Genomic DNA, 26136 nt, shown 5'->3' on the forward strand with positions numbered 1-26136 from the left:
GCTATACTCCTTTATTTTTGAAAGTCACGTGTTTCATGTTTTATGAGGATTGGAGCTGCTGAGCTGAAGATCTATTAACACTAGTGAAGTGTTGCTCCAGAACAAATAAACTCAACCATTTGAACCCTGCTAGGAGAAACTCTGTAGCCAGGGAAGCTGGTTTGGTGCCCCCACATCCACAAGTGTAAGACAGGGCAAACTTTCTGATTAGGGTAGGGTTAGAAATATAGTTTTTCATCTCCTACACTCACATTAATTTTTGCAAACTAAAGTCCCTCCATGTACATTTCTGCTATGCCTTCTCTCATGTTCTTTGTGTGGATAATGTAGAAGAGGCATGGCCTTTAGTCTCCTGGAAGCTCTCATTTGCCTCTTTTGATGGTTTTTGTGGCCCTGGCGCTAGAGAATAGCTGACTTTGTCTTATTTATGACCCTGTCAAGATTCTGGCTAATAATGAAATACATGTTCTCCTAATAAGTGAAGTCATGGGAAAGAAAATGTGTGTTTTGGATAGTCAAGGAGCAAACATGTGTGTCCTGTGAGCTAGGTATCTGGTGGTATTTTTACTACTTGCACTTGAATTCATTATTATAATTAAAAGTGCTAACTGCAAGGGGTACTGTGTCTTATATTCTGACCTTTACCCTTAAAATAAAAATAAAGCACATCTTTGCTATGGGCAGTTCTGTATGACATGCATTTTGATAATATCACTATGCAAATATTACCTGCTATAATATAAAATGTTCATCCAAATATTACTATGATAGGTTTGATAGGATTCAGGTCTCTTAAGGCAGACCAGAAAAAAATAGTTGGCTCTAAGTGGTTGAGAAATACAAGTACACAAAAATTTATAACACAAACAAAAAAAAATTGTTTCATGTACTCAGATGAAAGTCATACTCTTTTCTTAGAAGAGCAAAAGAACGTGTTTGTGTATGGTGGTGGCATGTTTTGGTGTGGGGTACTTTAGCAAGGAAATTTTAGTGACAAGGATAGCTTTATTAATTGAGCAGTCATATAACAAACAGTCATATGACATCCACGCTATCTCCTGACTACAGCTTTATCAAGAAGCTCCTTAAGCTTGCCTACACTGGCTGCTGTTTTATCGACCAATAATTCTCAACACAGTCATTGCAAATATTACAAAGCAGAACACTGCTGGTTTGAATCTGTGGCCTGAAAAACTAGCTGAATTTGCAAACAGTATTCTCTCTTCAAATCCTGCGGCATGATTTATGTACCTATGATATTTAGTATTCCATACCTCTTAGTAGTTTCCTTTCAAGATGAAATATTCAATCCTTTTACCATTGAAGTCATTAGATAATTTATTGGTGACTATTAGGGCAGGTTACTGAATTGGCCCTAGGGAAACGCTAACATGGCAATTCTTTATTCTTGTTTTTTAAACCTAATTGATGCTGTTTATCTGCTTAAAAAAAATTACAGACCCAAGTCTGTTTGTGTAATCAACTAGAAACTAGAAACTCTTCATGCCAAATTAACATTTGGCAAACAAGTTTATTGTGATAATTCTGGAAGCACGACAGAAAAGCCACTGTTCTGGAATAATAGCAGTAATGTTGGCAAAGTGTGACTGGCCAGCTTCCAAATAAGCGTCACTTTCTCCTCTCCACCTGAATTCACCAGACACTTTGAATAGTCTCAAACAACGTTATCTTCAACAGTTCCTCTCTCAGCACAGAGGGCTTCAACTAAAACGTTTTAAAATGGAACTGTTTTCACGATTCAATTTATAGATTTATTTTGTCTTACCTCACAATATGGGTCAGAAAGTATTGTTTGTGTGTGTGTGTGCATGTGTGTGTGTGCTTGCACACTCACAAGCATGCCTGCTTTCCTCCAGGAGGCTCTCAGCCTGAAGGAGCCAGTGAAAAACTTACGTTTGAGGAGTTTCATTTATGCTTCATCTCTTTAAATTATCTTAAATTATCTTAAAAACGAGAAGATAGAAACCCTCCACTAAGTTGCCAAGCATGGCAGTGGAGTGGGTCAGCTTTCTCAGTGGGGAGCAGCACCTCACCGAGGTAGGCAGTATTTTGCTTTCTCAGAACATCCAACATGGTTTGGGTGGCTTACTGAGAGCATGACAGTGATGACACCAAGGCAGTCCTGTACCTTTTGTTGAAAAATAAAGCTTTCCTTTAAGAATTCGGCTTTCTGCAGTGACAGGACCTGGTCACTGACCTTCCCATTGCATGAGGCTCTCACACAGTGAAATACCTGCTGGCTTCCATTTGCCAAGTGTCCAACAACCTCAGGAAGAGAAGGGCAATGGCAGCTGCAGAGAAGGTTATGTGCACAGGTCACAGGACACATATCAGGAAGCTTTTGATCTCTTGTGCTCTCCCAAATGAAAACTTCTCTAGAACTTCATTTCTCAACCTAGGGTAAAAGGTGAGATGGGTTGGGTGCTGACTTGAAGTAAGTGTAAAGAGAGGTAGAGCCTGTTCACATTCTCACACTTTGAAGTACGGGCAGAAAATATCTGTAGTGTATGTAAAATAACACATTTTCTCATTGAGAAAAGAGGGAGAATAATTCCTTTTATATTACTGATGAAAAAAAGCTTTAATAAGGATCTTTGGTGAAATATGCACCTATAATGTAAACAACCAGTCACAGAAAGTGTAAGACTATTGCTGATTCCCTACTGTAAATAAAATGTGCTACATATGCAGAAAAATTAAAAAGAATAAAATAAACAAATAATGCCAGGTGCTTGAAAAACTTTTGGGAGAAAGGAGAGAAAGGAAGTAAGACTGTGCACACACATGCACACATGGTGACACAACACACACACTCTCATACAGTGACATACACAGTCACATGCATACATGGTGACATGACACACATACTTACACTCACATGCATGGTAACAACACACACATACACTCCCGTATGTAGTGACATACACATATGCATGCATACATGGTAACATGGAGCACACCAAAACATGAGACAACACACACATTCACAAACATGGTGACATACACATGCATACATGGTGACATGGCACACATACATAACACACACGTTTCCACAGTGGCATACACATATGCATGCATACATGGTGACATGGCACACATACATAACACACACGTTTCCACAGTGGCATACACATATGCATGCATACATGGTGACATGGCACACACACACAGGGTGACACAACACACACACAAACATGCTGACATGGCACATACACACAAGGTGAAACAACACACAAGCATGGTGACATGGCACACACACATCTGTAGCAAACTGAGGACATTGAGGGGAAAAAGGGATTGTATGGAAGGAAAAAGAAAGAAAGAAAAGACATTTATCAGGTACAATGTTAAAATTTATGCCAAATGTTTATTTAAAAAAACTTTTTGTAAGAGTCCCTTATGAATTCTCATGAAAAAGTCACGAAAACTATTAAAATGCATAAAATGCAAGACCCAAAGACTACAGGGCAAAGTTAGTTTTACAGATCATCCTTTGAAAGGGTTTAGCATGCTGTCTAAAGGTGACCTGCTGCCATCTGTTGGGATTATCCTCCTTTCCAACCTAGGGCCCAGAGGTGTTGAGGCACACTTGATATCACTGGCCACATTATCTAAAACCTCAGGAAATGATTGCTATGTGTTTTGTTGGAAGAGTTTCCTACAAAACAGCTCTCAGTTAGTTCCCTTTTAATATCTAGCATCAACTTTCTACCTTGTGCTTGGGGAAAACTCTGGGGGCAATTCACAGACTACCTCTATTCTAGGAATCATGCTTTGTGGTTCTAGTCCTCATTTACGTCAACTCTGCTAACACTTGCTCAACATTTTCCCCCAAGAAAACCCACAGCTGGTCAATTAAATCTTGACGACATAATGCTAAGTGTAAGAAGCCAGTCACAAAAGATCACACATTGTATGATTAAGTCTGCATGAAGTGTCCAGAATACATATATCCACAGAGACTAAAAGTAATTGAGTGCTTGCCAGGGACTGCCCGTGATGGAAGTGAGGGGCTGGGGAATGGTAATGATTGCTGACAGATACAGGGTTTGGGAGGATAGATAAAAAGCCCTAAAATTAATAAAGGAGATGATTGCACACCTCTGTGAATATATTAAAAACCAATGAATTGTGCACTTTAAAGAGGCAAATCTTACGGTATGAGAAGTATATCTCAATAAAGCTATTATTAAAATTCTAAATGGAGACTTTCTCACTTGTATGCATTATTCTCTTTATATAAACCAGATTCAAACATTGGCCATCTGACAGCAGATGCCCACTGGAACCATAGATGAGGTGGGAAAATCGATCTAATGGTAAGACCTCAAAATTTTGGCCATACAATTATTTGTTCACTGGAGGGGTTGGACCTAGTGGCCCTGAGTTGAAAAAAGCGGGAGGTTATGTTGAGTCTGGCATGTGCAGGGCACAGGGATGGACCTGGATTGAGGCTGAAAAAAATGCTAAGGAAGGTAAAGGCAAGTGGAAATAGATAGGCTGATGCCAGGTTAGGTTGAAAAAAAGTTCTGAAGAAGGTAAAGGCAAGTGGAAACAGGTAGGGTGATGCCAGAATGGGAAGGTCTCAAACACCTGGCAGAGAAGGCTGTGTGTATAAATGCTCAAAGGGAATGAGGGAACAGTATGTGCTCAGTAAAATCAGCAGGAGAGGAGTGACTTGACCATAATAGTATTGAACAAAGATGTACCACTAACCATTCTGGTACTTGAAGCTTTGGTGCAAATCAGGAACACCAAGGAGAGAAGTAATAGTGTTTGGTAAAACAAACAAAACAGAACAACAATAACAACAACAAAAACAAACCGTAATATATGGAATGTAGAAGAGAGTAGTGCAAATACATATAGAAGAAAATGCAAGATTTCCTGGCCTAGAGTATCAGCATGCTACAGATTGAATCGTGTCCCCCTCCAAAATTCATGTGTTAAAGTGCTAAGCCCCCAATGTGATATCTGGAGGTAGGGCATTTAGGAGGTGATTAGGTTTAGATGACGTTAGAAGGTGGAGACTCTCATGATGGCATTAGTCCCTTTATAAGAAGAGATGCTAGAGAGGCTGCTTCCTCTATCTCCTCCATGAGAGGACACGGTGAGGAAGCAGCTGTCTCCAAACCAAGAAGAGAGCCTTCTCCAGGGATCTAAACTGGCTGCACCTTAGTGTTGGACGCACAGGGCTCCAGAACTGCGAGGAATAAATTCTTGTTGTTTAAGCCACCCAATCCGTGGTATTTTGTTATGGCAGCCTGAGCTGACTAACACATAACATTTATATAGTTTCTAGTTTTTCTTTAGGTTTAAACCTTAGAACCTAACCTGTTCTAGTGAACAATTCTTTTTCCAATACTTATGCACCATGCAGTATTTAAAACACTTAAAACTTTTACTTCTTATCTCTGAAGAGGCATTGTTGGAGCCTAAAGAGAGTTATCAACTTCAAAAGTTATTTGTAAAATAAATGAGTGTAGAGAAATGTTTGACATTTGAAAAATACAGGGCAAAATCTTAAGTTTATCATTTCTGAGCTGACTGATTGTTTTTGTCCTATTTAACTTTGCTGAGCCTCAGGATTGTAAGAACATTAAATAAACAACAATACACGGATAACAAGGCATAATTCAAAGCAGAATCAAGACTGTAATGGAGGGACCAGTTCTGAGAATGGTTTGGTATTTCAATGTAGAGACAATAAAGGCCTAGGTTGAGGTGGAGTAGCAGCAGTGATTACAATGAGGAAAGAATAAACATAAAAAAAGTAAGCAGGATATCTTTCTGGCAATGTCAAAATTGAGCTGTTTAAGTAAAAATACAAGAGTTATATTTGGTATTTTTTTTGCATATTTTCCCTACTCATCTGTACTCCCTTACATTGCATTCTACTTCTCAACAGTAAGCCTCTGTTTACATTCAGGTACTCTGTTTTCTTTGAACGAAAGCCAAAGGTACTCTAATCATCAGATGTATGCAGTGTAGTAAGGTGCCTAATTGTTTCCTAAACAAAAAGTATCTAAACTATCAGACTAGTAGAAAAAGAGAAAAATAAACGTTAAGCCTGGATTGAATGATTTGTTTTATGGATGTATCTGCATTTTATAGATAATAGTAATTCTTCACATTTGCTTTACATTTGGCCTTGCAGTTTTTGAAGTAAATTATTCACTTTTATCCTTACAACAGTCCTAGAAAGTAGATAGAGAAGCGATGGTCCCCCATATTGCTCAGTGGAAATTACACAATTCTGCTATGCATAAGATGTTTTGTCATATGAACAGACATATTTTCTATATTATCAAGGTCATAGACACTGACCTAGGCATTAAATAGTTTTGTGGTACTTGGGATTGAAGATTCTTTAGAGTTGCTCTTCTCCTTTGCTTATGACACCCTCCCTCTATATATTAAGATAAATTAGTCATGTTTCTCATTCCCTGCCAAACACTGAAACAGAAGCTCCTGTATCCATCTGCCCTGAACTGCACCACTGCCCTAATGTTAGCTATGTCCTTGACTTTGACATCCCCATCCACCCCTCAACCACTTCTTGGAGCCTCTGCAGCTGCTGGAGTATGTCTGCATTCCTATCTTCAACTCTCCTTCAGCTTATCACAGGTCCTGCTAATTTTGCCTTCCCAATATATCTCATAATTTCCTGTTGGTCTACATCATCACTAGCATCAGTTTAGCACAAGCTACCAGCTACCACGGCACCCTTTAACTGACTTCTTATCTCCATTCTCCTTTCGCACCTGCAGCAATCTGTTTTCCAAGTTACAAAGGAAAAAACAACAATTATATTATAGCTTATGTAGCCTATCAATGTCACGTCATAGTTTGTGTTTCTAGATCTCTCCCCCAGCCCTCCTGCCCTTAGTTTTTTCTTAGCCCACCAAAGCTTTTCTTTGTTCTCTTTAGCAAGTTGCTCATTTTATAAAATGGCTTTGAATGTTTTGTTCTTTTGTCCTGGAATTTTATATATTGAGAGAGAGATATATATATTTTATATATAGAGAGAGATTTTAGATATATAGGAATTTTATATATATAGAGAGATATTATATATATCTATCATATATAATAAATAATATATATTATATATTTACATATATATAATTTTGTATATATAGAATTTTACATAGAATTATATATAGAGATATGATATATAGAGATATTTTATACATATAATATCTATCATATATACATATATCATATATGATAGATATAATAATATATATTATATCTCTATCATATTTTATCATTTATATGGTCAGGTAACTACACATAATAGTTCTTAAGTTACTGTAGAAATAATGCTCAGGGAATTTTAGAAATAATTCTATTTTGTTGAAGGAATCCAACAATGTAGTTAGAAATTAAAGTGAAGAAAGAAATTACAATATACAATTAGTTTATCATTATAAACATGTGCTACCTATTTATTTATCTTGGATAATGGGACAGTGTTTCAACATAAGGCATTTGAACTAGAGACAGATTCTCTCTCTCTCTCTCATTCTCTCTCCAACCTTGTTTCAACACACTACAATTTGCATAGTTATTCTCTAATCATTTTTATATGTTCAAGCCAGAAGAACTTTTCCAGTGAAGGATTTCCTTATAATCTGCACTACATCAAGAATACTCACTTTGATGCTTTCATAGTGCCTAAGTAATTTTTCTTTATAGCATTTATCACTGCTGCATTTTTATATTTCTTTATGTAATCATTAATTAATCTCTCCGACTAATTGTGAATTTCATGAGTTCTACTTTGACTCACCATTAGATGCAGAAAACCCATTAGAGTTCTTGGCAGGAAACGGATGCTCATCAAATACTTGTGAGCAAAAAGGAGAACGGAAAGCAGAAGGTAATGTAAAAATGACAAAACAAGAACAAAAAGGAGGCAAGGACGGAGGAGAAACGAAGCTGAAGAATGTCTTTAAAATGAAGTATTAACACATCTGAATGCTGTAGAGCATGACATTTAATGAACTATATATTGATTCCCTAGGTATAAAACACTAGAAAAAAAATGAAATAGACATAAAGCCTGCCTTCCATGGTTTGGTGTCAGAGACAATGATAAACAAACAACAATAAAACCAAATGGGAACTATTTTAGTAACAGCACACATGGACACACACCCACATATGAATTAAAGGAACTTTCTTATGAAGCTGGAAGGAGCAAAACAGTCTAAAAAGAATTTTTTTTTTTTTTTGGCCACTTCTGTAATCCCAGTACTTTAGGAGGCTGAGGCGTGTAGATCACATGAGGCCGGGAGTTCGAGGTCAGCCTGGCCAACGTGGTGAAACCCTGTCTCTAATAAAAATACAAAAATTAGCCAGGTGTGGTGGCACGCACCTGTAGTCCCAACTACTTGGGAGGGTGAGGCATGAAAATAACCTGAACCCAAGAGGTGGAGATTGCAGTGAGCCAAGATCATGTGACTGCATTCCAGCCTGGGCAACAGAGCAAGACTCTGTCTCAACAACAACAACAACAAAAAATTTTTTTAAATAACTGAAAAACTATCACATTTTTATTATCATTTATACAGTCAGATAACTACACATGATAGTTCTTGAGTTACTGAAGAATTAATGTTCAGTGAATTTTAGAAATAATTCTGCTTGTTGATGGAATCTAACATTATATTCAGAAATTAAGTGAAGAAATAAATTACCATATGCATTTATATTACTACTAAAAACATGTGCTACCTATTTATTTATTGGGAAATGGATACCTTTCAACCTAAGGCATCCAAATAAGATAAAAATGTTTTCAAGGACCCTGTTGTTAAACACATATGCTAATTTCAAAATAAATATCTACAGGAAAGTTATCTCTCATCTTACCTTTGAGCAAGTTACCTTTAATCTGTATGTAGCAAGGGTGTGGTTTTTGCTATCAACGTTTCCTCAGTCACTGCACAGTAACTGAAATTCTGTCATTGTAAAAAGTTTACAAATAGTAATATTTGACAAACAAATAGATTGTACTGAACTACATAAACCAAACCAGCCAACCTTACCAGCAATGGTAAGAGTTGTGTGCTGCCGACTCTCACCCTCACCCACAGAACAACATGGACCTGCCCAAGATGGTTCATTGTTTGCCCAGGTCACCGTGAGGTTTGTGACTCTATTCCTCCCTCAGGTAACCTCACATCCAGTCATCTGCGCAAGTTTCTTTTTCTGTCAATGTACTTTCCCTTCTTGATATGGCCAACATCAACCACAACGCAAGTTCTATTGAATCTGGCTCTGGGAGCTGTCTTTGCAGGGCTTTCCCTGGACACATGGCACTGTTGCTTTCCTGAGTCCAGCTGCTGACCTGAACACTTGAGAAGGTAGCTTGACCTTACTCTGCAGATGCGTGAAGGGTGAAGTTGACAGCTTCTGCCCATTTTTGATAAACATTAAAATATTAAACATTTTTTAATTTTGTTGAAATTTAAAATGGATGTGCCTAACAATGAATTAAAGTAATAATTAAAGTAGTAATTCGGCCCTGTTTATTTTCAGACTAGTCATCCTCACTTCCTATATATACCCGTCGCTATTCTAGAATTTCATGAGTCTAGACTTCGCTTCTGACACTGGCCCCAAAATGCCAAATTTGAGGAGCACAGATAATTTTTTTCACACTATGAAAACTGCAATAAGTTCTCTTAATCATCTTCTTTAATGAAAATGTATCTATAAAAGATAATATCTTACAAGGAAGTTAGGAGGATCAAACAACATAACTATCTACAAGAACCCAGACATTCGGTGAATTTTTGCTGCATCTGAAATTTATTAGTTTCTGTAACTACTTATTTCTTTAAATGAAGCTTTATGCTAAGTAATATGTGTATAAATATTATAAAATGCATAATTATTTTAAATGTTTAAATATTCAAATATGTAATAGATTAAATATGTAAAATATATAAAATGCATAATAAATACAATAGAAATGCTCATTTAATTTTAAAAATAGATGGCTCTTTCCCAAATTAATTGCAAGTTTTTATTAACAGGGCAGATTTAGAACCATATTTCTAGAATATTAGCGATAACAGCTTGTAATTTGTATTAGGACTCTTCAAATACTTTAATCTTAGCAATGTATGCAAATGATGTGAATAAAACAATACGACATTAACATGATTTAAATATATTTCACAAATCATAGATAACTTGCATAGTATTTGGTAAAAGGACAACTATGAATGTACACAGCAGTGTATGTAGAATCAGAACTGTTCTTAGGAATTTCTTCAGATCTAATTGTGTTCTGGAAAAATGCATGCTGTGCTTCTGGACATTCAGCTGATTCTCAAAAATACATGTTATGTTATCACTAATATTTTACAAGGAAAATTCGACCAAAAAGTAATATGAATCAAAAATCTGAAAGCACCGGGTCACTTAATTCAACCTCGTATCTTTCCCTACTAATGTTACTGTTCAATACAAGTGCACTTTCTGGTGAGTTTCCTTCACCCTTTGAAACTACATTTAGTGAGGTACCTTGTTCTCATCATCGTACCTTCACACTTGATGACACTGGGCAGATGCATTAAATTATAGAGAGGGAGGAAGGAGAAATGGAAATTGGAACTGCTGATGGTGAGCCAGCTTGATAGGGCGCCACCACATTCTAAGATAGTTTTTTTGTTTGTTTTTGTGACAGAGTCTTCCTCTGTTGCCAGGCTGGAGTGCAGTGGCATAATCTTGGCTCACTGCAACCTCTGCCTCCCAGGTTCAAGTGACTCTCCCGCCTCAGCCTCCCGAGTAGCTGGGATTACAGGTGAGGCCCACCACACCCAGCTATATTTTGTATTTTTAGTAGAGATGAGGTTTCACCATGTTGGCCAGGATGGTCTTGATATCTTGACTTCAGGTGATCCACCCACCTTGGCCTCCCAAAGTGTTGGGATTATAAGTGTGAGCCACTGTGCCCAGCCCTAAGATAGTTTTTAATGTGATATGGTAAGCACACACACACACACACACACACACACCCCTAATATATCTATATTGATGTGTGTGTGTGTGTGTGTGTGAGAGAGAGAGAGAGAGAGAGAGAGAGAGAATGAGAAAGTCATGTAACCTCTGGAAACCTCCTTGTTTTTTAAATTCAGAAAAATTAACTTGCATTATGGCTACATAATGAAAAATAATTAATGTCTCTCCTGATTAATGAAGATGAAAGCAAACAATTTTTGACATAGGCATGAATGGCCAACAATACTTCTTGAGAAGGTAATCCATTTTTGGCAATTGCATTTTCTGTAGGAAACGAGAGAGGTCATTTGAAAATAAGACCCTAGATATCTATATGAATAAATCCAGTCTGCTTGGCTTTTAACTCCTACTTTGTATCCTTAAATTTGAAAAGAGGTAGTACAATATCTGATGTAAGTGGTGTTGAAACCACCAATATGGTTTGCTAATTTCAGTGGGCATTCTTGCTGTCTCGTCAGTATCTATTTCCCTCTTTCCATCTTCTTTACAAAACCCCAGCTTTTCCAGTCACTGGACTTTGGTGAAATGAAACTACAAACGGTGAGCACAAATGATGTCTCAATACTTTGTTAGGTAAGCCAAGATCTTTCCTTTGTTGTTTACGCCAATGTTAGTTGTGCTTTCTGGTGCTTGCTATTGAAAACATGACGAGTGGAACTCGAGCTCGTAAATATTACTCTGTGGCTTCACTATGTGCTTGGTAGCTGGCACATCAATCCTGCTCTCATACTTCCCCCCTTTTCCTCAAACCAAATAACCCGACTTTAAGGCAAAAGTAAAAAAAAAAGAAGCCTAGATCTATTGTGAAAAAATTAGCATCCTTTGAAAAGATAAAGAGGTATTTACGCCATATTATCTAAATAATTTTAAGAAAGTCATAAAACCTCTGATAACCTCCATTTTCTCCTCCATAAGGTGAGGAAATTAACTCTGGAGGAAAAAATGGTCAGAACAAATGTTCAGAGTAAGCCCTACCTCGGACTTGGTCACTAGGAAGTGTTGGTTTATTTTCTTTGCTTTCTTGTGTTTCTGTGGAAAGCGTTATTAATACGCTTGAAAGGTTTATGCTATTTTATTGGATAAATTTGTTGTTGTTATTTTGATAAAGGGTCTCACTCTGTCACCCAGGCTGAAGTGCTGTGGGGTGATCTCAGCTCACTGCAACCTCTGCCTCCTGGGCTCAAGCAATTCTCATGCCTCAGCCTCCCAAGTAGCTGCGTAACTGGGACTACAGGCACACAGCACCATGCCTGACTAAATCTTTGAATTGTTTGCATAAGCCACTGTGCTTAGACTGAAAAATGCTTTTTTTGATTAGTCAGATGCTGTATTTAAATTACTTGTTGTGTATCTATGTCCTCAGGTGTGCATTTAGTAATTTTCAAATTTGGATGATTTGGTATGAATTTTTTTTCATAGGAATAATATTTCTATAGGAGAAATAGAATAATATGAAAGATACAGGAAAAAGAATGTTTTTCATTAGCATCAGGAAAAAATCTAATTAGAACAGTTGTTTTAAAAACAGATAATACATAAATATACTATACAGTCTGAACACTCTCATATAAGGACATAGACTTCTTAAAGGTATTTATTTGTAATTTTGGATTTTAGGATATTACAGATCACAATAGTGTACAGCTTCTTACCTTGGAAAAATGATACTCTAACTCTATAATATTTGTGCAATACTACATTGCTGTCTTAGGTTGAAAAAATAGTTTAAATCCTTCAGTAAGTATATACGAAGCAACATTATATATAAGAATATGATTTCACATTAAACTAAATACATTGAAATGTTTTTATCCAAAGACTACCAAATATTGACTACATATTTTATTAATATTTTAATAACTTTGGAACATTTTCAGACAAATGTTTCTCTCATTTCTTTAAGAGCAATAAGTATCTTTATATATATATATTCACACATAATATAAACACATCCAAATTATCTCACTTCTTGTGAAATATAAGTATTAGTGTAGTCCAGCGTCAATGTGGCATAGAATTTAGAAATTAAGAAAAGTTTTAATTTGTACTGTTATTATTTACATGTAACTTATGATTTAGTATGATCACTTCTGATCTGTTAATATTTTTACAAATTTTACTTATTCTAAGGGTAATATGTTCATGAAACAACTTAGTATTACTATGAAGAGTCTAATTATCTCAATTTCCTTTTCAGAAAGATATGTTAAAAGTAATTAAGATTAAAAAAAAAGCAAAATCCAAAGTACATTTAATAGTAAATGCATTTCCAACTAGGTACACAGGCCCATTTGGAGTGGTTCTCCAAGCCAAAACCCTCTTGCTCTCCTTTTCTGAGACCTGTCCTCATATTTATACAGTCACTATATCCTGAAGGACACACTTGATTAAGGGAAATCTATCAGACTCCACTCCGGCACAAGTAGAGTGGACAACAGGGGAGGCTCTCCCATCTCTATAAGGGATTGTGCCAGGACAGTAAATTAGCACCTAGAGGCACGTTCTATTGTGAATCACTGTTGGTAGTGAAGCCAGAAAACCTTTCATTACACAGTTGAGGAAATGACCAGGAACCTCGCAGAGAAGAAGGCCCTGGAGTCTGGGGACTCCCAGCCAGTCCAGTGGCTCTGTTTCCTTGGGGTCCCACCAGGGGTCCTGATTCACTGGTAGTAAATTTCCCGTTTTTGCACAGTTAGCTCAGACATACATCTATTACATTTTTCTAGGCACTAATGCTACAATAAAAAATGACAGTAAAAAAAAGAACAAGTAGATAATTACTCCTTGGAATATGAATCTGTTCATCTGGATCACTAATTGTCAAGAACTTTATAGGAAAGGACTAATTAGATATGTGAGCAGCATGTCATATACAAGAAGAGTTTTTAAACAGAAGATATTTATGACAGTGAAATCTGAGAAAATATTCAGTATCACTGACTGAGTATTGCTCAAGTGAATTGTGGTACATGAATATGATGGCATTTTACAACTTTTATAAGTTTAGAAGAACATTTAAAAATCCAGGAAATTTTGTACAAGTGAAAAAGCATATTACATAAAATGATAATGATTTGATATACAGACATCAATAGACAAGGAATACAAAAATCTTAAATACCATAAGGTTATTTATGAATGACGACATGAGAAGTTCAGTGGATTTTCTTCTTTATAGTTTGAACAACTTTCTACAATAAGCGTGCATTGATTTTTAATCGTGCAAAAAATAGGAGAGCAGACTTGGTAAAAATTAGTTTTCTGTTTGTCCAACAACATATAACCTACCTTCTTTTCCCATCTAGTATATATTCATCAAATCTCAATACTTTCCAAACCTTAAAACACGCATCTTGCTTTTTGAAATGGATAATTTTCTGGTTTGTTTTGAGACGGGGTCTTGCTGGATCACCCAGGCTGGAAAGAGATTTACTTTCAAATAAATCTCTGTTTTCAAAAAAACATAGAGATTTTCAAATCTGGGCTTTGCCACTTACATACTGGGTGCTTGGGCCCTGTTAGCCTGTCTGAACCCTCTTTTGAAAATTAGGAATGATATTAACTGAATGTAAGGATTATAAGGCAATTAAGTGAAATAATACATGTGAAACATCATACATATGCTTTCCCTGTCTCAGGGAATGAAGGATAGGTATAAAAATATTTTGAACTATAAATAATTAATCATAAATTTCAAGTGATTTGATTTTGCATTTTTAATTATTGAGAACAGTAAGTAAAAAAGAGATAGCTTATTCATGTTAAACAATATAATAGACAAACTTCTGCTACTCTTTCTTCTTATACTAATCAATCACTTACTCAACAAAACTGTAAAATTCACTAATAATCTTGCCTTTTACATTTGCTCCCAGTTGCTGAAATGGAAGCCTATTTTAATGATAGTAAGAAAAAAAGTGACACTAACATAGAACAATGGGACTCAGAAATCAAATATAGCGGCTTCCAACATGATTCTTCTGACCCTTACCCAGTCATTGAGCAACTCCAACATATTTACTGCCTTGTATTATTATGAAGATTCAACTCATAAAGGGAATGGAAATATTCATTCTATGTTGTAAACAAACTTAATGGACAAGAAAGGGCACAAGGAATCTCAAATAAGAATAATGGCCGTAAACAAAGTGCTCCACGGGAGAAAATAAACACAGGTACACGTCTACTTACCACATGCATCATATTAAAAACTTTAGCATGGCCAGGCGTGTTGGCTCATGCCTGTAATCCCAGCACTTTGGAAGGCAGAGGCAGGCAGATCACCTTAGGTCAGGAGTTCGAGACCAGCCTGGCCAACATGGCAAAACCCTGTCTCTACTAAAAATACAAAATATTAGCTGAGTGTGGTGGCACGTGCCTCTGATCCCAGCTACTCGGGAGGCTGAGGCAGGAGAATCGCTTAGAACTCAAGAGGCGGAGGTTGCAGTGAGTCGAGATCACACCACTGCACTCCAGCCTGGGTGACAGAATGAGACTCCTTCTTAAACAAAAAAAAAAAAAAAAAAAAAGAAAGAAAAACGTAAGCACACCATCACACCATGTATGTCAGTCACAGAGAACACTGAAAGGAAACAAAATCAATTAAATTTGAAAATTGAGCACAAGCGGGTGAAACGGTAAAATAAATTCTGAACATTCTTTTTAAGAAATTACGTTTCAAATCTGTTGGTGAGAATGAAATATTTGTTAGGTCGGTGCAAAAGTAATTGGAGTTTTTGACATTATTTTTAATTTGCCATTACTTTCAATTTGCCGTTACTAATATTTATAGGTTTGGTAAAAGAGAGGTTGATTTCCCTTTGGGCCATGGCCACCTTGATTCTCTAAATGAACTCTATGAAGAAACTTACTGGATCATCTTTAAAAGCACTGACGATGTTATAAACACAAATAAAAACGGCAAAGACTGCTGATTTTAAAACCTTATTTTCTCAATTTAATTCCACTGTTGCTTTATGAAGGGAGCTAATTGACAGTTTTATCTTGTCTTGGATGACTCTGGTTGTGTTATTCACTTTTTCATTACAGACGCTGTGTCAGAAAATTTGAGATGCCAAATTATGTGTTCTTCCCTACACTCAAGAAGAGAAGCAGTGCAAGGAACGTACTCTTCCTTCACCTTTGGAGTTAGTAAGGCATTTCTTCCGGTGCTGTCTTGGATTTTCCTCTTGCCAAGCATGAGAGTGAAGGAATGCTTTCTTTTCAACGGCCCATTAAAACGAACATATATGCAATCATGCCGTTCCTGACTGATTGGATTCAGGACACCCTAACCCTAAATATGGCACTCTGACATTTGAGAAAACTGCAGAGGCAGGAAGGCCACTGTCACCTGCCCTTGCTCTTCTCCCCTAATGTAGGCCATAAGTAGGCCTTGTACGAGAGGGGGCCTCCCCATACCTAGAGAAAAGAAATACCCTGTCTCTGAAAACACGGGGGCACAGGGAAGAATCTGAGCAAACAGCCCGTGCTACATCCCTGCTGGTGTATAAGCATTAGATCACAAATCCTTCGTCCAGTCTCACGTACCTACGACTGGCTACCTCTTCATCAAACCCATGCGTGAAATATACAAGTTGACCTGTTTCTCTCGGTTTTCATTTCCTTACGAAGGCTCATATTACATAAATTTGTAGGCTTTTAAATATTTTGTCATGGGAGCCTCAGCCATGAACCTAAGATCAGAAGAAAAGATCCTTCTCCTTCGCTTCAGAGACCCATTTGAAGGGTTTGAACCATGAAAGCCTCAAGGTGCATTGAGCTGCAGGGAGAGAAGGAAGGAGGCAAACCCTGAGCAGGCGATGGCCCAAGACCAGACAGAGGTGGGTTTCCTGGTGCTGGAAGAATGGAGAGGCACTTGGAAGTAGAGGAGACACGTCTCCAGTCCTGAACGGCACACAGGGAGGTGGCAAGACCACTCATGATGCTGGCACATGGCACCAGCCAGCGAACTCCATGCACCCATGGCAGATGTCTTCTGAGGCTGAGCTTCAGGTGAGCCGGCCCCTCTGCAGGCTAACTCTGTGGTCGATAAGAGCTGCCATAGCACACAGACCATGGGCCAGGGAAGAGCACCGCTGCCAGCCAGAGAGGCAGGGGTCTTAGTGTGAGCATCAGAGCCAAGGAAGGGGCTTTCGGATGACTGCACCTCCAGGCCCCTGATAGCCGTAGGATGCTGGCACTATCAGATGAAGGAGGAGAAGGAGCCTTACTGAGGACAGAGGATGGTTTGTGAAGACAGATGCATAGATGGGGAAGAGCGAGATCGAATAGGACTAAAGTACATTAAGTAACGTGATATAGCTTACAAATGTCACAAAAATACATACTAGAGTGGAAAGAAAATGAAAAACTTTCAATGTTGATAATTTAGTCAACACTAAGTCCACCTGATCAATTTAGAAGCAAATTGTAGAAGAGATGCCAGAAGACACGACCTCTGGGAAGGTTTCTTGGTTTATTTGGGAAATAAGAAATTGCAGAAATTTTATAGGAGCATCACAAGAATTTAACAAGAAAGGTAGTTACTCTGTATTTTCCGGGTGAATTATGAAGTGTTACTCACAGCTAAATCCATGAAGGCTTAAAATGAGCTGCCGCTGTTTTTGATCTTTCAAGATAGCTAAACAGAAAGAGTCACTTCCCCTTTCCACACTAGGTACTTCTATTTCTGGTTCCCTCCTTTTGTCACCCTCCTCCACTAATGATTTCAGGGAGTGCATGCACAGACAGATACACACAAATACACATACATACACACACACACACACACACACACACTCTCATCTCCTGCATGCCTGTGTCAGGAGCCAGTTTGGATAACGACATGTCATATGTGAATTGTGATGGTTGATGTTTCACAACGTAGACATTTAACTCTATCTGTAGCATCTTTCACTGCTTCTTGATTCTATCTGGTGTGTATTTCAAGTACCTATACTGTTCCATTTTTAGATGATATCTAATTGATTGCCCTATGGTTCAGTTCACTCTCTTACCCAGTTTTAAAGCTTTCTACATTCATGTAGAAATTGGAGGATTGTATGAGGTATTTGATTCTAAGGTTCTAAGGTATTTGATTCTAGGAGTTTTTTGTGAGTGTACGAGAGTCAAGATTCTTTGAGTTTTAAATATCAATTCTTATATCTTACGTCTTAGCTTCAGATACAAATTTCAATATGTATATTGATCTAACATAATGTATCTATCTCAAAAAACTGAAAAAGCATGGGCTTCGGATGCAGGTCAAGTGACCAGAACTAAAAAACTGTAAGTGCCCAAAATAATGGACTATCAGGTTGAGCATGGCCTAATTAATGCTCTGACACCTGCTATAACAAACCAAGAAGGGTGAGCCATCTCCCCTGGTCCCTGCTGCCAGCAGGCGTAAGCACTTGTGTGGTGATAATAAGCAAGATGGATTGAACTTCATTAGAATACCAAGGAAAATTCTCCAAAATGGCTCTTAATTAAATGGTCTCCCACTAAGCAGCAGTCAGAGTGTGAACACTCCCTGTATTTTATTCAACTGAATGTCATGTTGACTTCAAAGCCATTTGGGGGGGTCTTTACCTAAGAACAATGCTTCCTATTTACATAGTTCTTTTCATATGAGATTCGTGTAGCACTCCACAAATGTCATCTCATTACCTCATGCAGTGAGTCAATTACAGCACTGAGGAGATAACCCAAGACTCAAAACTCCCCATGCTTTGTGAGAACAGCTCTGTAAACATCGCGAGTGGTCTGATGTGATGCCTGTTGTAGACAGGGGAAATGAAGTTTGACATAAATTCTATAACTCACGTCAGTGTCCTAACAGCACAAGAATGTGATTGTCCATTAAAGCATTCACTTTCTTATTTTTCAAGAAATGGCCATTTTCCAATTCTGGTATCAATTACCCAGAGGAAGTTATAGGACTAAATTGTCTGTTCATATGAATACAATCTTCTGCTGTCCACATAATAACTTGCTTTATTCAAGAGTGAATACATTTGCACCTGTATTGATGAATTTGTTCTCAACCCAACAGGTAAGTTATTGATCATATAATGCCTGAATTCAGCAAAGGTAACAGGCCCCAAATCTGGAAATTTCAGTAGGTTTATTCTTTTGTGTTCAGACCCTAGTGTGAGGTGATTTTGCATGTATTACACCAAGCGTAACAGTACGAAAACACAGTTCGCCAGCTCCCTAATTTTGGATATGTAGGAAGGTATATTTGGGTGTTGCTAGTCAAATACTTGATCTTCATAATGCTCATTTCCAGAATGATTTTTTTTCACATTGTAGAGTCATATTTGTCATCTAAAATTGTCTATATGTTTCATAAGAAATAAGAAAACATGATTTAATGGGTATGCATTTATATTAGAAGGATTTGTGGGAAAAAGGGTTTTCTTTATGATGTATTTCTTGGATAACTTCTCAGAGAAGTTTTAAAGTATCATAAGGATTATTAAGAATATTCATGTTACAATATATTTTTGAAAAGCTGAATAACACAGTTGAGTAAGATCTTTTCTAGTTCAGAGGATAGACAATGTGTAAGACAAAGACTGTATCTGAGGCACCCAAGTAATCTTTTTTGCCAAATGCCTTTGCTTTGGTTCCTGGCCAAATGAACTGCAGATCGTCTTTGGCTGCAGTTATTTCTGTACCTGATGACCTCTTCTATTAAAATGATGGTGGTTTAGGCTAACTCCATATGGAATTTATCTATGGGGTCACAATAGTCCCTTTCTGGTGCCTTTAATACTAGACTCATTATATGTTTATATGAATGATTAAAACTACTATGGAGGTAAGAAGGAAAGCTGCTTTTAATACACAGCTACAAATGTTATCACTTTCTCCCCTGCAGGAAGTGGGCTGTATTACTGCTGTAAGCGTACTCCTAAAGAATCATAATTTAAAAATAAATAAATAAAGCAATGGGTTTAGAGAAGAGAATGGGTTTGAAGCATTGGTAACATTATATGGAGAAGAGTTACAAAGCCTTCTATAATTTGTCTTTCTATTTCAACAAATTCATGATATTGTGAAAGACTTATTACAATACTCATAATTTAAGATTACCCTCACAGTGTTATTTACATGTCAGTGCAGTTTTTTCTCTTTGCACGATTTTAGGCTGCGAAAATTTCTCGACCAACAAGTCTTAATGAAACTTCCCTTGCCTTCAATCCTGAAGAGGACGACATCACAGTTTAGTGACTAATTTAAGTAAAAAGCAGTGGAAAAATTAAAACAGCTACTTCCCTTCACCTATAGTTTTGAATGAGTGAATGGGGGAGTGTTGCTAACACATTCAAAATTTCAGAATATTCAACAGCTGAAAAAGAAGAAAGTTGCAGAACTTAAGGAAGTATCAAAATTTTTATTTTTAAAGTTTTAATGGGTAATATAAATTATGATATTTGAGTGGTATTTCTTGGAAAATCTATCTGTCATGACACATTACACTTCAGAAAAAGGATGAATTCTAAAATATTATATTTTAGCAAAAAGCATGCTTGTTCCTCAGTCATGTGAATACAGTTATTCACACAATTAATCCTTTTGTGAAATTGTGAAATAATCTCAGCATTTCAGCAGGATTTTATGAATTGAATCATCATACTGCAGTTGTTTCACAGGGATCTGGAATCTTGATATTATTATTTTATTTCTGAGACAGAATCTCACTCTATCACCAGGCTGGAGTTCACTGGTGCGATCTCGGCTCACTGCACCTTCTGCCTGCCGGGTTCAAGCAATTCTGCTGCCTCAGCCTCCTGAGCAGCTGGGACTGTAGGTGCATGTCACCTTGCCCGGCTAATTTTTCTATTTTTAGTAGAGGTGGGGTTTCACCATGTTGGCCAGGCTGGTCTTGCTCTCTTGAGCTCATGATCTGCCTGCCTTGGCCTCCCAAAGTGCTGGGATTACAGGCATGAGCCACCGTGACTGGCCCAAATTATTTTTACACCGTGCTTTGAAACATACACCTTTAAAATGGTACCTGGGTATTTTTAAATGAATTTTCCCCATCTTTATGACAGAATGAAATAGCAGAGGACATTTTAACCGCAAGGGAAGGAAGTGAAGGAATCAAAGAATGTTACCAAAAGAAACTGCAAATCAGCAACAAACTCCTAGGGATGGGCTGCTAAGCAGAAATTAAATGGGAAAGCCAACCTGTCAGCAGAATGAATAGGTGGAGAGCGTGAATTTCAGCTGTAAGCCTTAGTTTAATTTTCTTTCCTGATAACCTCTACCACAGGCTGTTATTTCAAAGTCACTGGGCCCACTCACCTAGATAGACACCTATTACGAAAGCAACCACCTTCTTGCAACATGTTGAGTAATTATATTCATCTTGATAACATCCTTCTTGACAATTTTATCATTTATGGAATTCTCCGCCTGTGAAAGTTATTTGTATTTTTCCCCCCTTCTGACCTTATGTCCCATGAAGAGGGTTCTATAGAGCAAATACCATTTGTTATGTTATCTTGGGAAATGGCCACACTTCTCCTTCCAGGAACTGTGGCAAAAATTATTTTCTGCACTCCATCTATGCCTGTCATGTCTGCCTTGATGGAGTGGAAGGAACATCCACCTGCCTGCTTTAACTATGCTTATTTTCAACCCAATTTCCTGAAGGTCCAGGTACGCAACATTGGGATTCTGTAGCTATCTAGCCCAGCACTGGAATGCTAAATTTTAACCTTTAAATCATTGTTCAAATCTAACCACAGCAGATAAAGTCGAAGAGGTTTTAATGGGCCAGTGTTTTCACATTTCTCAAACACACTCCTGTGATTTGGCAGGTGCCACGAACTCAGTTTGGGGACATTTTCTCCTCACTCCCTATAACTAGTTTATGGCAAATAAACTGCAGCTCTCGTTTTATGAGCTCTCCTCTGTCTCAATCCATCTTCAGTGCCCTCTTCTACAGGAAAGCTCAGCCCTACCATCCTGAATTATGATAATGCGGGGCACACAACCTACCCTACAAATGGGACTTGCTGTATGCTGAATACCCTTGGCACCCTGGTACTCAGCCCAGGGGCTCCACCTGCTGAAAACCTGCCCCCTGTCCCCGCTGGAAACCAGCATCCCGTGGCCTGACCTCAGAGGGAAATTACGGCTACTGACCGACCTCACTCAAGTTCTCTGGAAGCCACTCCCAAAAGTCAAGCCTTAAGATGTATGTTTTCTTAATTATGAGAAAGGGAGAAACTCATTAAAGGAAATTTAAAAACAATAAAGAATGTATTAAAAACAAAGTAAAACAACAAAACAAAACAAAAAATTGAAGTTCTGCTACCCAAACACATATCCCGGTTGCTTTTCGTGGCCAGGTTTTTTAAAGAGTAGACCGTCCTTGAAGCTCCTGGCTATGGTGGGCCACATGGGTGCTGAAGGGGTTGATAAAAGGAAAATATCTAAGACATAATGTCTGAGTTAAAGAACAAGGTGCAGCCAGATGAAGAGGGCCGGGGAGCCTGTCAACCATGGGTGAGAGCGTTTCCAAGTATTCTGTAGGCAGACCCATGTGGGGTCAGTGAGGCTGCAGCAGACAAGGACTGACCAACTGTCCTGGCTTGCCGATGATCACCATTTTATAACAGAAAGTCCTGCAGCCTGCAAACCCCTCAATAATGTGCAAATCAGGATGATCTCACATCACGCATAATTCTAGTTCCTATTGTTTCTTATACGGGCCCTCCCTGGAATTCTCAAATTTTAAAATTTCTACCATAGCAGTCATGAACCACTTTCTCATCACACTGTGAGGTGCTAGACAGGACTCTATGGTAATCTTCTGACTTAATTGCTTAAACACTGATCAGATTCCCAGTTTTGTCTCATTGACCCTGGCCCAATCCCCATGAGGTCACCTGCCTTATTTCTGCCGTGGTTCCTGGAACAAGGGTCTTTGTGGCAAAACATCAACTCCCGTCCAGAGGCCAAGCTTCTCTGGGTGCTGTGATACCGACTACACAGCTTTCTTCTCTGCGTTCTCTTGGAAGTTCCCAGGGTCCACTGGAATCTTCTGATTGTCAGGGTTGCTCTGCCTTCAAGCTCCTCTTATTCCTTAATTTGTCCAGTGTTTGAGTAATGAAATGTGAGACACCATGCTGGCCCCTTGGGTGACGGCCATGAGTAAGAAATGTTCTCTGCCTATAGCAAGTTACAAGTTCATGGAAAGGTAGATAGGGAAGGAAGAAGGAATAGAAAAAGCACCATAACTTTCTATAATGTGATACAGAGAAGCACGATGCATCTTATGTGAGCAGAGTGGAGAAAACAGCTGGATGGTGGGAGGACTTCCTGGAGGTGTGTCCTGGCTGTGTTAGCCTCAATACTCCTAACTCGTTTAGCTCTTGAATCCCATTCTTCTCTAACTATGTGGGGACATTAGTCCTATACTGTTCCTCTTTTCTTTTTCACTTGAGTCTGCTTCTTTAATTTTACATTTTTTTCTTTTATTTTAAATACGCGTCAATCAGAACAGCCCATTAGGCAGAGTGGTACTGAGGTAAAACAGCTGGATTTTTCTACTTCCATTTTTTCAAATGGGTAATCTTTCATTTTAGTTTTCATTTTCTCAAAACTTGTTCTTTTAGAGATGAGGTCTCCCTACGCTTCCCAGGCTGGAGTACAGTGACTATTCACAGATGTGATCATAGCTCACTACAGCCCCAAATTCCTCGGCTCAAGCCATTCTCCTGCCTCAGCCTCCTGAGTAGCTGGGACCACAGGTGTGCACCTCCATGCCTGGCCAGATCCTATTCTTTTTAACTCTTCTATTTTCTAGGTTTTCTTTTAACACTAATATCACAGTTTGCAGTTATTTTCAAAGGTCACAAATGGTTTCTTTATTGTCCATGTGTCATCACACACTTCAAATTCAGGTAATCTCTGTGAAGGAAAATCAATCTCAGGACCCCCAAATCACTAAGCCAAAGGGAAAAGTCAAGCTGGGAAGTGCTTAGGGCAAACTTGCCTCCCATTCTATTCCTAAAAAAGACAGCTTCTAAGATAAAAATTGCTACGGACCTCCATCACGATTTGTCCACGGGAATTTCCTTGTGGACAAAAGACAGAGCTCAAAGTCTTCCTTCTGCTCTCTGAGATAAATGCATATCTGAGTGCTTCCTTTGGAAAGACTAATCAGAAACTCAAAAGAATGTAACAGCTCGTCTCTTATCTACCTATGACCTGGAAGCCCCCTCCCTGCTTGAACTTGTCCTGCCTTTCTGGACCAAACCAAAAACCAATGTACTTCTTTTTTTTTTTTTTTTTTTTAAAGACAGAGTCTCGCTCTGTCGCCCAGGCTAGAGATGCAGTGGTGTGATCTTGGCTCACTGCAACCTCTGCCTCCCGGATTCAAGAGATTCTCCTGCCTCAGCCTCCCAAGTAGCTGGGGCTATCTATTGGCATGTGCCACCATGCCAGGCTAATTCTTTTTGGGGGGGCATTTTTAGTACAGATGGGGTTTCACCATATTAGCCAGGATGGTCTTGATCTCCTGACCTCATGACCTGCCCACCTCAGCCTTCCAAAGTACTAGTATTACAGCCGTGAGCCACCGCGCCCAGCCCAATGTACTTCTTAGATATATTGATTGATGTCTCATGTTTCCCTACAATGTGTAATGCCGAGCTGTGCCCAACCACCTTGGGCATATGTCATCAGGACTTCCTGAGGCTGTGTCACGGGACTGCACGTCCTTAACCTTGGCAAAATAAACTTTCTAAATTGACTGAGACCTGTCTCAGATATTCTGGTTTCATACCTCTCAGCCAAATTTTCATCTTTCAGAGATTTTACTCCAAAATCCAATCTATAGCCAAGGAAACTTCTCTAAAGCACTATGAATATACAGTTTCTAGGTTCTTGTACCTTTCACAGCTTACTTTAAAATACGAAGGTATTAAAATACCACGTGATTAAGCTCCCTTTACTTATCTGTCATCTTCCCCCTGCCCCCTTATGGGAATGTTCTTAACTAACCAAGCTGGCCAACTCATCACCACTTAAGCCTGGGGTCCGAACTTCGACCACCATGACTTATCAGATACTCATTTTGGTACATGGAATACACATAGTCTTTATTTCTCGAAGTTATTTTTGTCGTTTCCCTTCCTATGGAAAGCTTGCCTGTCTTCTGAAGGTTTCCCTGAGCACTGCAGTTCCACCAAAACCTCTCTCCCTGACCCCGTACAGCCTGTATAGTCTGCACTACTGGCATTGGAATAACTTCATTCAGCCTACATCCATGCTTGAGAGTGAGGACTGGCCCCCGTCCACATGTGTTATTTACACATGTATTACTGAATTTGAAAATTGTAATTAGTCGCGGATGACCAGTAACATTTGTTAAGATTTTATGTGGACTCAGTTGTTGCCTCTCCTTTATGATTTATCTCGATACACTAAAATATGTTAAAGGATTTCATTTTTTACAGCAGTTTTAAGTTCACAGAAAAATGAAGAGGAAGATACACAGGTTTCTCATCTGTCCCCTATCCCCTCCACCACACAGCCTTCCCCATTCTCAACATACCCCACCAAAGAGAGGGGTGCATTTGTTACAACCTATAGACCTAGGTTGATACATCATTATCACTCAAAGGTCAGTTTACTTGAGGATTTACCGTTGGTATTTTATGTTCTATGGGTTTAGACAAATTTATTGTGATATGTATCCCCAATATAGTATCATACAGCCTCTAGAACATTTTTACCTGGGCAATTTAATTTTAAAATAATAAACATAGATCATCTAGACTGGTGGCCCACCACTCTTTTGAACATGAGAACCCCCATGTATTTGCCAAATGTAATAACATGGAAAATTACCATAGGATCTACATGAAAGCAGGCTGTGCTTAGAGACTTGCGTTCTGGAGGGACAATGCCTGTGTTTAATCCTGGCTTATTGCACATTAGTCAGGAGACTTTGAGGAACTTACAGAATCTCTATCTTATAAACATGGATTTTAACAGTATCTGGTTCATGATCAATCACCAGCCTTCAACAAGGATAATGCCTTGAAG

General features: G+C 38.3%; 1 protein-coding gene across 2 annotated transcripts in view; it reads right to left on the bottom strand.

The window, feature by feature from the left end:
- Positions 1 to 26136, bottom strand: part of CSMD1 (CUB and Sushi multiple domains 1) — a 2071408-nt gene that overhangs the window by 1754873 nt on the left and 290399 nt on the right. The gene's annotated exons all lie outside the window — the stretch shown is intronic.

This window comes from Gorilla gorilla, chromosome 7, assembly GCF_029281585.2.
Source record: "Gorilla gorilla gorilla isolate KB3781 chromosome 7, NHGRI_mGorGor1-v2.1_pri, whole genome shotgun sequence".
NCBI lineage: Eukaryota > Metazoa > Chordata > Mammalia > Primates > Hominidae > Gorilla > Gorilla gorilla.